The sequence below is a fragment of the Chinchilla lanigera genome, unplaced genomic scaffold (assembly GCF_000276665.1).
Source record: "Chinchilla lanigera isolate Chin_1 unplaced genomic scaffold, ChiLan1.0 scaffold00020, whole genome shotgun sequence".
NCBI classification, from domain to species: Eukaryota; Metazoa; Chordata; class Mammalia; order Rodentia; family Chinchillidae; genus Chinchilla; species Chinchilla lanigera.
Genome location: NW_004955421.1, coordinates 1,928,997 through 1,943,768, shown reverse-complemented (window position 1 = coordinate 1,943,768; position 14,772 = coordinate 1,928,997).

The window sequence follows — 14,772 nt, the reverse complement described above, 5'->3', positions numbered from 1 at the left end:
ATATGTTCCCACCTCTCTCCTTCTCCCTCTGTCTCTCATATAACTATAAAATATGATGGGTGCAAATCTAACCCTAACGGAATCTGGCATCAAATTCCACTACTGGTTATAAGGAGAAACTGTCTCTATGCATGCAGCGTTTTCCATTTATAGCTGGCCACTGAAATGTGGTTTAATAACCAAGAAATTGAGAGAACTCAGCGCTCAACACTTGCTCACATCACACAGCTAGCTCCTTCATTATTTCTGGCCCTGCACATCAGGGAAGCAGTTAGACTTATGAGGAAGAAACACAAGAGTTAAGTGAAGAACAAGGTGAAAAGAGCTAATAAATTCATTTCATTTAGTAGATTTCCAGCTGCTAGGTCCTTTTTTATGTGTAGAGGAAAGTGAAAGAAAAGTCAGGCTGAGTGACTCATCAGATCCTGCAAGGCAGGAGAATTAGATTTAAGTGAAAGAGGGTGTTTCCTAGGAAACTACATGATCTGCTTGTGGAACATCAAACAACAGCGATTTCCTAACAACAACCATGACTAAATTGATCTACCTCAGACAGCTTTATCGGTAGGGGGGAGATTAGATGCCTTTTGTGGTTTTTACTTTTTATTTTTTTAGTTACTATCATTAAATTGTCCAGTATCTGATGGCTTCTGTAGCTGCATTTCTGACCTGTAAGGGCAGGTATGATATTTGCTATTAGGTAATTGAAAAGCAGTTTTCCCTATTTCCCATCTCTCACCCATCTCCTCCCAAACTCTTGCAACATACACCTTTTTATCACCCTTTCTAAGTTCAGAAGCAGCTTCTAATAATGTCTTTGTGGCAAACCACAAGATCAGCCATTATTAGAGTCACTAAAAATATCCCTCCAGCTTTAGTCATCCAGGGATTTGAATTAACTTACTCTTTTTCAGACAAGACAGTGAAAAATCTGTGATTCACACTGATAGGGCAAAGGAGGTTAGTCTGGACCAGAAAATAGTCTGAAAATAAGTGAAAAATTTATGGGCAGCCTTTGTGTATAATTTTGTGTATATCTTGCACATCCGCAGAACCTTCACAAGATTTTTGAGTTTTGTTTTTTTTAATACCAGCAAAAGCATCAGATGCCTAAAAATAAAGATGAGATGAAATAAAGAAAGAGTCACCATCAGGACAGAATCACAAGTACAGAAGCTTGGGTCACTAGTATTTCCTAGGTACCAGAGGGTAAGGCTGATGCTCAGATCAAAGAAAAAAGCAACAGTAACCAAGGCCAAAGGATACAGCTATACTAGCAAACTCAGAGAAGAGTGCCTCAAATCACAGCAAAATAATTTGAATCCGTGGATCATATAGAATTTGTGTCCATAGAAGTTTCACACTTGTTTTAGACTGGTGAGGCCTCTTCTAACTTCTTTCTTTCAGAACTGAAATGTCTCTCCTAAGCTTGTCAAAGCATTGTACCTTGGAAGAAGATACCTTGCTGGCTACACTGTAGCTATGTACAGGGGATGTAGCTAAAACTAGAACCTACAGGTTGGGCATCGCTACACAAGGGAACAGGGTCCTTGGTTTGTAGGACTGAGCTAGGAGAAAAGAAGAAGGATGATCCAGTGACTGAGGCTAGAGGCTGATCCCCTTGTGCCCCATTTGCTAGTGGATCTCTTCTACTCTAAAGGTACCAAATTTCAGCCCTCTGGGGTATTTTACAGTTATATTTGTCATGATAGAAATAAAATAGAGTATATTGATTTGCATGTTTTAATTTCTATGCTCCCTAGTCTTTAAGAATAATTTTCAATAACCCATTTTTCAGTTCAACTCTACCACTCAACATTCATATTTTTTTTTAAAAAAGAAAAACCTTTCAAACAGAAAACAAAGCTAATTTCTCTTTTGGTTTATGAGCTGATCTACAACTGGAATTGAGCAAAAGAATGTGGTAATGGAAGTAACACACTGGAATTTACAAGCCCAGCCTTTAAAATGAATGACAGATTCTACTTCCTCCTCCTAGAGTTCTATAACTCCATCTGAGAATTTCAGGCCACGATGCTGGTGAGAGTCAAATGTACAGGATGACACCGTATGGAAATGCTCCAAAAAGCCATCTTCACTGCAGTAGCCCTGCTACCATCTCACTGCAACCAAGTGGAAGAGGCCAAATGAGAATACCAAAAGGACCAACTAGGTGAGTTCAGCCAACTCCAATATCGTGAAAGTAATAAAAATAAGTAGTTGTTGTTTTAAACCTGTAAGTTGATATATACTCCATTAAACAGTAACCAATAACAAAGTGATTTATGACTTTATTCATAACTTTCCAATTTCTGTTTCTTTGATATGTAATGTGACATATGTCCTTCTGCCAGATCTACAAATATCAAGGATGAGCCTCAACCACACCATGAGAAAGTACTGTTCTTTTCAAGAACATTTATAAAATGTTTTTATATAGTAAACCTTGCTGGCTACGCTTCACTATATAACAAAACATTCTGTTGAGATAATTTTATCTGACCATGTACCAATTACTTATTTTTGAAATGCTGCAGCAGAACTACAAAATTTCTGTGCCTGAAACATTAACCATCCATTAGCCCATGTGGCTAAGGGTCAGCTGATCCAGGGCTGTGTTCACTGGTTCTGCTAATCAGTTTGACTAACTCATGTGTGTGTTGAAAGGCAGTTTGTTGGTGTTGGAGAGTCCACCTGAGGCAATTCAGCTGATCCATTTGAATTTCATATCTTACTCATTTTACTCATGGGACTAATCACAATAACCTAAGCATGTGTTTACATAATAATGATAGAAGTACTAGAAGACAACTAGAACATACATGGGTTTTGAAGGTCTGTGCTCTCTATCAAATCTATCCATTCAGATGATCTCACCAAATGACAGAAAAGCATTTGTATAAACTCAGTTAGTTAAAATGTGCTTAATAATAAAAAACCAATGCATTATGCTTAATAAGCTAGGCAGAAAAGGATATTATCATACCCTGAAAAAGAATAAATCAAACCAATGACACAAGCAAAACCCTAAGAAAATCTGATTATAATATATATACATTTTTTTATATTTTCAAAACTTCCTAAATGATCAAAAGACATGTTAAAATCAGAAACAAGATAAATGAGGAAATATTTAAACTGTGAAGACTTTCCTTGAAATCCACAATTGCCTACTTTCACTTAAAGGTAAAAAATATCAAGATTTGTCTTATTTTGTACTGAATATGTTTGCATTTTTGTATTATTTTCCCTGATTGAAATTGATAGCAAAATAACATTTATGAGGGTTTCAGGTGCATATGACCAAAGTAGTAGGAAGAAAATTTTTTTCAGGAGACACCCTCATAATGATTTGCTAGTAAGTAGAAAAGTAATTTTCCATTTGTTGGGGTAATACCTGTGCATTCATCCCCTTAGTTTCTTCCCCTGTTGTCTGTTTTAACACAGAAATAATTTTCACAAGGTTACTTATTCTAAGTATGCCAATAAATGTAATCCTATTTATTTCAGAACACAAAGTTAAATTTATGGAAGAAAAACAACACTTTTTATTTATAACCATGGTAAATTTTAATAGTGAGTTTACTGTAGCAGTGCATAATGTGATGACTGATATATTTAACATGATTATGATTCAATGTAAACCCTGGGGAATTCCTTAAGAACTCTTTCTCCTCCAGTGTTTCTGTCTAGCTTATAAAACAGAAACAAATTAGAAATAAAACAAGGTGGGCAGATTCTCAGCCAAGAAGCAATACCTCCCCTGGGCACCCACTGTTCCTCTGAATTGACCTTTATCATAGCACTTCCCACACTGTTCTGCATTCACTAAGCTACTTCTCAGTTTTCTTGGTACAGACACATTTAGCTCCTTAATCTTAGCAACTGATTTATCTCCTTTACAGTAGTGCCTAGCAAGGTGTTCAAAGTAATTTTTATAAATGAGTGAGAAAATTGTATGTGAGCTGTTGAAAGAGATACTTCAATGCTATGGATACTGTCAATTTAGTTGTATTTTCAATGAACCTGTAGAGAAGGGATTGTTCCATTAACCTGACTTGATTCATTCACCATATTAATCATTTTTTTTTCTATTGCTTTAGTGACGCACCAAAGGCACAAGTATGTCCAGCACCTAAATGATTGTTCACCTCAGAAAATGAATTGCAGAATAAATGAATGACTAGATGTTGTTGGTGTCCCATTCATACCCCCTATGTCTGAAAAGTGCACCAACTCACCACCTATTGTCAATATTGGTTCCTAATTGGTGATAGTTAACCTTTTCTCCATCTCAACCACCTTGTAAAAATGGGTGTCATTCCCCAGGGACAACCTGAAATCAACAAATGACTGACCCTCTCAAGAGGAGCCCAACTTATGGAATAAACCATGTCCCAGAGCGCTCATGGGATCAATGTTAAGTAGCTTTCAGTGAGACTTCATTCTTTCTTAGTACCTCTCCTATCCTTCCTTTCTTTGCTCCTCTTCTCCTGAAAGCCCTTCACCAAATTCACTTACACATAAATATCTCAGAACAGACATTATTTCTACCTGTTTTTCTATTAAACCTTTGCAGTTTAAAGCCTTTATAGATTTCAGTTTTGTGGAATAATATAGGCAGGAATTCTACTTCTGGCATGACAAAATGAGGATTTCTACTGAGCCACTGAACCATTCTTTAGTAAAATTGGTGAAAATTATTTTTAAAAAATTAAACTCTTCAATGATCATATGAATGGTATATAAGTTGTCATACAGCAAATGGAAAAATTTATTCAGCAACATCTACTAAATCTGTAAGAGATTTGCAATTCTGTGATATTTAAAACAAGATCTCTTCCCTCTGTACTATTTCTTAGCTCAGGGAGACAGAAACTAGACTAAGATTAGTATAGCTGAGAGCCCAGGGACACTTGGTCCTCAGCTCTCAGTCAGAGGGCTATCTTCCTGGAAGAAGAAATATGCCAGAACTTCATGTCCTGTCCCATGTACCTGCCATTGAAACTAAGTTCCAGGTAAGAACAGCCAAGAGGTGAAGGATCCTTTCTTTGTCCAGAACCCACTCAGGAGATGGAGTTCTCTCCCTTCAGTGAGGCAGGAGATTGCCCTCACTCATCTCATGGGCTGGAGGTTAAACTCTGAGAAAGGCAAGCCAAGAAGAAGTGGGGATGTTGATTTCTCCTCCATAGAACACTCAGCACCTAGACTGAGATTGTTACTCAGGGACAAGTGTGACATTCTCCTACCTCCAGGGGCAGAGACCTTGCAAAGTCATTTCCTGTGAAAAGACCATAGAACAGAAAATTCTGAATCTGTCACTGAAAGAGTCTAACTTTATATCCAACAGAGTGTGGATAAGATCAAGTGGAGGTATGCTGTCAAAAATGGTAGATTTGCACTGAAAGGCCACTAGAAGAGTTGTGTAGATTCACTGGATTCAGACGTTAAGGTGTTGTTCTACCAGCTTGTCAAAGACAATCTGGGAGACACAGCTAGGAGCAACCTGACTGGTACCAGAAAATTCTCAAACCCTAACCTAGGCTGGGGTAGAAACTCTGGTTTTCCACGTGGTCTCTTTTGTGTTCCATTGCTGTAGGATGAATGTAAAAGTACTCACTCTCTTTAGGCATGCACAGCAGTGAAGAAGGGAGAAGCACCTTAGTGCAGGAGGCTGCTGGGACAAGAGGAAGTCCATGGAGATAAAAATCCCTGATCTCTACTTGCATCTGTGACACCAACCCAGATGGCATTGGTATTCCTCACTATACCTTCATATGACATAGGTGCAGCTGCCCCCTCAGACCCTGCTGAGTCCACAGTTTTACCCAGGGAGTTTTCTGGAGTAGAACAATTATTGTGTAAAAACTATTCAGTCATGGTCATCTTTCCCTTTCCCAGTCCTCTGTCTAAAAAGAACAGGCTTTTGTTGGATTCTTTTTTTTGTCTCTATTTACTGCCATATCTAGTTTGCTTGCTTCTTCATCTCCAAGTCTAGGATACATGAATAAAAAAGAACCCCAGAAAATCTTCACAATATTGCTTGCTCTTCAAGTTCAAATTCCCTCACCAGTCTGCTTTTTTCAACCTTTCACATCCTCCTGCATTACTTGTGTATGTTGTGCCAAAAGATTTTAGCTCTACTTGGCAAAAGAGATATACAGAAAAGTATATCTGTGCCATCTTCAAGGAAACAAAAGCTCTCTACTAATCAGACTTACATAGTTTGTCTAATCCAAAGCTATCATGATGAAAAGTTAGTATGTGTGGGTCTTCTCCAGACCACTAGTAGCAGCACTAATAGCACCACTTATTAAAACCATTTGCCTTACATTTAAATGTCTTTGCTTTCCCAGATTACAAAATGCTATGTAGAATTTTAGCTATGATAAGCAAGTCCTTTCTCAGGGTTTTAATCTTACCTTTTATTTTACAAATTAGATGACATAATTTTCATGAACTGGACAAATAAAATACCAAGTGTTTACTGTGTAGATACCAAGGAGTAAGCACTTTATTGAGTAAAATGTTTACCTAAAGAGGATTTATTTTCTGGCAGGAAATTTTAGCTTGCCAAGATGAATTTTCATGCCTGCAATGATTGGATACCAGATCTGAACACAGATATAGCTTATCCCAAAAACCAATTCTGCCTTCCATACCTCGCCTTGAAAAACGCAGTCTCTTCAGCTTTCCATTATCCTGTCTGTGAAATGAGAACAATACCTATTTTGCAAATTAACTAGATAACTTGTATTAATTGATATGTGAAAGACCTTTAGAATCAATAAAGTGTGTGCAGTTGTGTAAGACGACAACCATCAGAGAATCATTTCCTGTCATCCATCAGCAAGACTTTCTTCTTGAAATATTTTGGAGTCATAGCAACCAATATGTGGTAAAAGCCTAGACTTTAAAGACATGGAAAGAGATTACCTAGATTCAAATTTGATCTACTACTTAGTGAATATTTCCCTGTAGAAAACTTTCATAAATTCTTGGCTCCTCAATTTCTTCATCTGTCAAATAAAGATAATATATTACCAATGCCATTTAGTTGTTGTGAAGATTAAATGAGTTAAATACATGTACATCATTTAACAAAGTACCCATTTCACGGTTGGTGCTCATCATCAAGTATTAATTAGCCATGTAATCACTTTTGTTAACCCATCAATTCATCCAGAAATAATGACTCAGGTTTATGAATCATTCTACAAGGTTAAAGTGCACTTGGGGACATAAGACAGAGTGAAAATGAATGACTTCCCGGAGTCATCTCAGGTCTGAAAAAAAATCAGTAACTCAGCAAGGGAATTTCAAATCTAAGTTAAAATTCTAAAAGAAGTAGGCAAGCATTAAGCCTTTGCATAATCCTTTAGCATTGGTTGCCTATTTGAAGCTGCTGATTCAAATAGTGTGAGGAAATCATCTTTGGAACTATTTCACACAGCCTTCCATTTGATTCATTGCTTCTGTTGTGTTAAGCTACAATGCAATTGGTTTCAAACTCAGCACACTTACCTTGTATGTCTATCCCATCATATTCTTTTGTTCAAATTATCTTGCAAGGTTAATACAGTGTTTATATTTAAATTGTTATATCTGTCAATCAAATATATTCTTTAGTCAATCACATATCAAGCTTAAGATAGAAGAGAGAAAAAACAGCTAAAATGACTTGATTGACACAATGTGTAAGAAATCTTTTCAGGGAACAGGTTAAAAATGTATGTGTTATACTTAGGTTAGTTTGGAACAGGAAGTTGTCCTCTTAAAATCATCATTAGATAACTTACTTCATGCACAATTCCCTCCTCTTCTCTAATTTAGGTGGTATACAGATAAAAATATTGGCATTATTCACATGTAGATTAGTATAATCTTGATAGCAAATATTGATATATCTTTATTATTAAATAATCATACCTTTAATAGCATCAAAAGGACTTTTACAAGTATGTGATATATATTTTAAAAAATTATCAGGTACGACAGTCATTAAAGATACATTCAAATGAGGATTGCATATATTATATTCTCCTTTTACTATTTTGCTCCAGAGTAATTAACAGTTCTGAATTTTATCTTCAGTATGCAGCTTCTTTACCCATGAGCTTCTCTCCCCAGCCAATATCCTGCACACAATATCTTATGATTTTTGCAAATATGCATCGTCATATTACCCAAACAATATAATATCCTTCAATAACTCTTTATTGACAACAAATTGAGGTTCAGAGTCCCTAGATTGAGCGTCTAATACATTGCAATCTATAATTTGTCCACTTTTATGTTTTATCTCTTCTGTACATCCACATATTTATACTGCAAATTAGTCTGGTTGTAGTAATGAGAGTTTACTCACATGATCATTCTATTTCTCTGTATTAGCATTTGCAAATGAGACTCAAGGCAAACTCTTATCTATGAATCCCTCTTTTAAAAAAATCAAATAGCATCATCTCAAGATGCAGTGGCACAGGTTAAATATTCCCACTCAAAAGCTGAGAAATAAAGAGATAGAAAGTAATCAGATCAAAGCAAGACTGAAACACAGCAGGGAAAATATTAGATTCTATAGTTTATGTCTGGAATCTGGGGCATGTGGTAGTGAAGTATATGCACCAAAGGCCTTGGGCAACTTGATGTCTATGGCCTTGTTGTTCCGTATTCTTGGTATCTCCAAATTCCTGGAGTCTTCACTGCAGCATTGACTTCACCCACACTACTTCATTCATCGTTTTCTCAGGAGCTTCTGTCAGGAACTCCAACTCTGTCAGACATTTTTGTCTTACTCCCAAGACCTGCTTTGAAATTTGGGTGGAAGCCTCTATAATCTCATAATTCTTGCATTCTCCATGCCTGTAAAATTCCCACCATATGAATGAAACCAAGGTCTTCTGCAGTTTGAAAAATAGCAAGCCCCCCATGGAACATGGCTGCAGTGGTTTTTGAGTGCCTAGAAGTTGACCATGGTGAAATGAATCACAGGAAACCAATTCCCTCGGTGGCTTTTCTGAAGCAGGGATCCCAAGGGCCCTTTTCTCATATAAAAGGTTTATACTTTTATATATTTGAGCATATGATGAGTAGGATATTGCTGATTCCTGAGATGTTTTCAAGATAACTTACTTATTAACTCAGTTCAAAGTACTTTGTTTTTCTCATTTGTTTGTTTACATATTTTATAGCCCTATTCTATTCAGCCATCATACCTCCTTTGACCTCAACTTTACATGTGCTTATTTTCTATCCAAAGAGAACGTTTGTAACATCTTCCTGCTCTGCTTTTTTCTCCCAATTCTCACTATACTTCTAGCGAGGAGCAGGTAGAAATATCTGTGCCACAACCTGCCTTGGAATTTCCTTCACTAGATCAACTGGTCCACCATTTTTAAATCTAACCTCACACAAAGTGATAGAAAATTAACAAAATTTAGAAGAAGGTGTTTACAGAGTGTGACACACATGGCCTGTATTGCAGTTTCCAACAGTGTTTCATGATCTGAAGCATCATGAATCTGATCTGAAACATCACCTGGCCTTTACTGTCTGCATTCCTATCAGCATTTTTAAAACAAATTCCTATCAGCATTTTTAAAAAATCATTCACCAGGCTCTACTTACAGTTCTCTAGAGTTTGTCTGGCTCCAGATTCTTCCAATTGCCTGCAATAAAATAGTTCAAGATGCTCTGAACAACATAATCAGGCATACTCAGATCAATAGCCCTGCTTCTGTATTATCAATTTTCTGTGTTAGATTTTTGTCCCTGAGATGGAATATGTGACAGATGCACTTAAAAGACAAGAATTTTATTCTGCCTCATGGGCTTCAGAAATTGCAATCCACGATGTGCTGGATCCAAAGAAGAAACCACATGGCAAAGGGTATGGAAGAAAGACATGGCAAAGAAAGTTGCTCCTATGGCAGGCAACAGAAAAGTCCAAGATGAATGGACTCAAGACCAGAAATAATCTCCAAGACCACGCCTCCATGACCTACTTCTGCCAATTAGACCCTACCCTCTAATAGGCCATTCACAAATTCACCAGTTGATGAAGTTAGTGTCCTTGCAATTCCATCACTTTCCCCAAGTTTTTTAATCCAATTGACAATGAAGATTAAAGGGCACAAATAACCTTTTAGATATAAATTTTTGGCTGTAATCCCAGCTAAGTAAGAAACTGCAGAAGGATCAGTAAATCCATGAGTTCAAGACCAGTGTGTGTGGCATAGTGAATCCCTGTCCAAAGGAATTAAAAGAGAGAGACAGAGACAGAGACAGAAGGACAGAGGGAAGGAGGGATAAAAGAAAAGGAGAGTAAAGGAAAGGATAAAGACAAAGAGGCTTAAATATAAAAGCATAAATAAATTGAAACTAAAAGGATAGGAAAAGATGCACCATGCAAGGAAACATGCTCAGGTATTTAAAATAAACAAAGCAGACCTCAATACAAGGAATGTGACTATAGATAGAGCAAGTCATTTCATAGTGATAAAATCATTTTGTTAAGAAAATTCATTTTCAGGTGAGAAGACTGAATACCATAGAAGATTAGCAAAATGGCAGTTTTCAGATCCTGTGTATATCCAGATGATTTGTAGTGATGGCAGTCAGTCCACAATAATTTATGACTTGATGCTTTAATGATTTTCTTTCTCACAATTTTGTTGTCCTCACAACCATAGCAGAATGTAGAGTTATAAGCAATCTCTATGTTCAGAAAGGCAGACATAACTTGAGATATCTTATAAGGTTATTAATTCCAAAAAAAAATAGTACAAAAATGTAATACTTACTGATTTGAAAAAATATTTTCTACTTAATATGTCAGAGACTGATGCATTTGCTCTAGTACTGGCCTAAGCAGGAAAGGAAAGGTAATCAAAGAAAATTAAGTGGATTTTTATCCATAAAATATCTCCAAATCTAGGATCTCAGAGTATCATACTATCAGCTTTGGTTAACTTAAACTCAGACTAAGAATGCATTATAGCATTTGGAGTTATCTCACACTACCTAGTGAAAAGAATGCCTTTTTTTTGCTCTGGAGCATATCTTAAAATATTACTAAAATGTAATATTTGAGCATTCTTGGAGAAGTGTAAATTCCTCACAACCTTTTCATACTTGTGATGTTCAGCCCCTTATTCCCAGAACTGTGGTCTCATTATCATTGCTATTTATGTATATGTAAAGAAACATATGACTTTGCAGTTAGTGGCCATAATTTAAACTGAATTTGATTCCTAGTTTTGTCCCTATCAGTGTGCCCTTCTGCTAACTATTAAAATCTCTAAACATCAGTTTCCTGCATAAAAAGGTGATTGTGTATTTATATCAAAGTTTTAAATTTTTTAAAAATTGTGTAGAATACAACATAATATCTAATAAAAAAGCACTTAATACATACTATTTTGAAATCAGAAATAGAGTGACATTGAATCACCACTTTATAGTCGTGGTTGTAAAGTAGATGCTCTTGGACATGAACGTCTGGTCTCCTTCACCTTGGTGAGGTTGGTTGGCCACTTCTCCCTTGAGAAAACTTCCCCGGTTGCTGCAGAAATATTTTTGCTACACACTGAATTTAGAGCACAATCTTCATAAACTAATGAACCAACAGTAAACAGAAGAGCTTGAGGTTTACTTTTAAAAAGAGTTCAGAGGAACCTCAAACATTGTTTCTAATCTTTCAGTCACTGACAGACACATAGTGGGAAGACTTGGACCTTCCATAAGTGAAAGAAAAAAAGGATCTCAATAACTGTAAAAGGTCACAATTCACTGTAAAATACATGAAAGCAACTACCATCCCATCTTTTTCTGCAACATTGAAAAGAGTGAAATAGTTCCATCATATTAGAGAAGAGAGACTGAAACATCATAAGGAATACCTAGACCATACAATGGCTATGAGCTCATGTACATTTTTTGTCACCCATATGAAATTGTGTTTCTTTTGACACTTCCAAATCTTTGTTTATTGTATAGTTTCTCACTATTTACTTATGTAACATGTCAAATACTGCAATATTTTATATATAACCATGCATATGAAATAATATTTCATATATTTCCTTTACATTGTGGGAAGGCAAAACTATGAAGACAATAATGTACACTTTGACAGCAATATTTCAAACAAATGCCTTAGTTTATTTATCCATTCACCTATTTAAGAGACTCTTGGTTGCCTTCAAGATTTGGCAATTATGAACAGAGCTGCTACAAACATTCATGTGCAGGATTTTGTATAGGCATAATTTTTTAACTAAATAAGGTAAGTACCACAAAGTGTGATTGCTGAATTGTACAATAAGAGTATGTCTAGATTTGTACAAAATTGTCAAGTTGTTTTGCAAAGTGACTGTTCCATTTTACCTTCTCTCCAACAATACATACCCACATACAGAAGAATGAAACTGGACCCTTAGGCTACACATGAAAGTCAATTCAATATTGGTTAGTGACTTCAGCATAAGACTTGAAACTATAAAAACCTCTGGAAGGCAATGTAAGTTAAATGCTCTTTCACAATGATCTCAGCAATGATATATTTTAGGACACCAACAGAAATAAAACCAAAAAGGTGAAACTACATCAAACTAAATAGTGTTCTGTGTAGAAAATGAAACAATAAAAAAGTGAACTATAGAATAGGAAAATGTATTTGCAAGCTATGTACCTAGTAAGAGGATAAGATAAAAATATTTAAGGAAATTGTGTAATTTAAGAGTAGAAAAACAAGTAACAATTTCAAAATGGGTGAAAGATCTGAACAGTTATTGCAAAGGCACTAGAACAGTTAGAAACAATTTTGAAAAAAAGAAAATAAGAGGAATAAGTTGCCCCAACTTCAAGACTTACTGTTCACATCTCCAATAACTGTGATAAACTGTCAAGAAAAAGTTTGATGACTTGTTTTGCATCATAAATGATCTCCTAGAGCAGTTGTGAAGGTTCCTAGTTTTTCCAGTCTTTGAGATTTCCCTCTAGGTTGCATGCCCAGAATTGCAGGGAATTACCTGAGTGTGCAGACCAACTGTGAGATGTTTTCATATCTGGCGAAAGTCCAGGTCTTGCTATAATCATCCTTGGATTCTGGACACGATATTTGGTCTGTGTCACGTAGGTCTTTTGGCCAGTATCTCTCTCATTTTCATGCCAGAAGGATCAGCATAATATCTTCTTTAATTGAAACCAATTTTTAAGACACTTTTATGTTTTCTCCTGAATGCAATTTTTTCTGAATCTGAAAAAGACAAAAACGTTCCACTGTTTTCATTTGAGTGTAAGTATCCTGTCACCTTGTCCTAGTATTGCTCTACTTTTCAGCAAGTTTATATTGTTATAAAAACACAGCTTTAAAATAAGAGAGACTCCTGATATTGATTCCACCACTAAATAATGCATTGCTCTAGGCAAGTCACTTACCCTCTCTCAACCTTGTTTGTTATCAGTAAATTATAAGAGATGATTATATAAGTTAGTGTTTGGGACAGAGCCCGAAGCTCCACATGATATATGGTGAGTGCTTCAGGAACATGAATTTCCTTTCTCAAAAGCATGTTTCCTCAGACACCTGCCTGTTTAACAAGACACATCTGTCATAGTACCCCTTATCTGTGGCCATGCTCACTCCTTTCCTTAATGAGGTCTTTTATTCTGATGTCTGGTAGTATTAATATCAGGAACCCACAATAAGAATCCCACTGCTAACCGTGGAGAGTCATTAGCCAGGGAAAAGAACAGAAAATGAGCCTATTGTTAAGTAACTTCCAGAAGGTGGCTGCAACATTTTGACCAAAGATACTTGGTTCTTTATTTTAAATGAAAGCTGGAGAGTTACCTCACTGATTCTAGCAGACATTCTTCTGAATAAAGCGAAAAGTGAAATTGCATCGCTGCCCCTTGCTCACAGTAGCTGTGCCCCCATCAGGCCGTGACCTAAGCCCTTGCTGCTGAAATGAGATGACAAACTAATGCAAGCCAATGGCTTCTCCTGAAGGTGTGAAGAAAGGCAAGACCTGAATTCATCTTCTAGGTGACAGGAAATGCAAATTAAAAATTAGACCTGGTACATTCTTCATAACTCCATAGGTCAGTGCAACAATCATCAGCCTAAAAAAAAAGAAAAACTGAAAACTTCTAGTTATATAAAGTACCAGAAATGGTCTAATCTCCATTTTAAATTATAAACACTGTCTTAGTTTAGGCTTTTCTAGAAATAAATGCCATGACCAACTTGTTCAAAAAGTTTACCAAGGAAGTGAAATACTTTGCCTGAGCTGTCATAAAAATAATACTACAGATTGGGAAGTTTAAAGAACAGAAATTTATTTTTTTACTGTTCTGGATAGTAAAAGTCCAATATCAAGTTGTAGTCAAATGTGTTCTTGTTGTTTGTAGCACTGGAAATTGAACTGAAATTTGATTTTTGATGAAACTTCACTCCTTGGCTCATAGATCAGGGCTGTCCTCCCGCTGTATTCTCTCATGGTCTTTTCTCTATGCAAATATCCCTGGGTTTCTTTGGATCCAAATTTCCTCATTAGAAGGATACTAGTTATTTTAACTTTATCACCTCTTTAAAGGCTTTATTTCCAAATATGGTCACATTTTGTAGAACTGGGGATTATGGCTTTAACATATAAATTTGAAGAGGGGGGCTGGGGATTTAGCTCAGCGGCAAAAGCGCCTGCCTGGCAAGCGCAAGGTCGTGAGTTCGGTTCCCGGTACCAGAGAAAAACCAAAAAAAAAAAA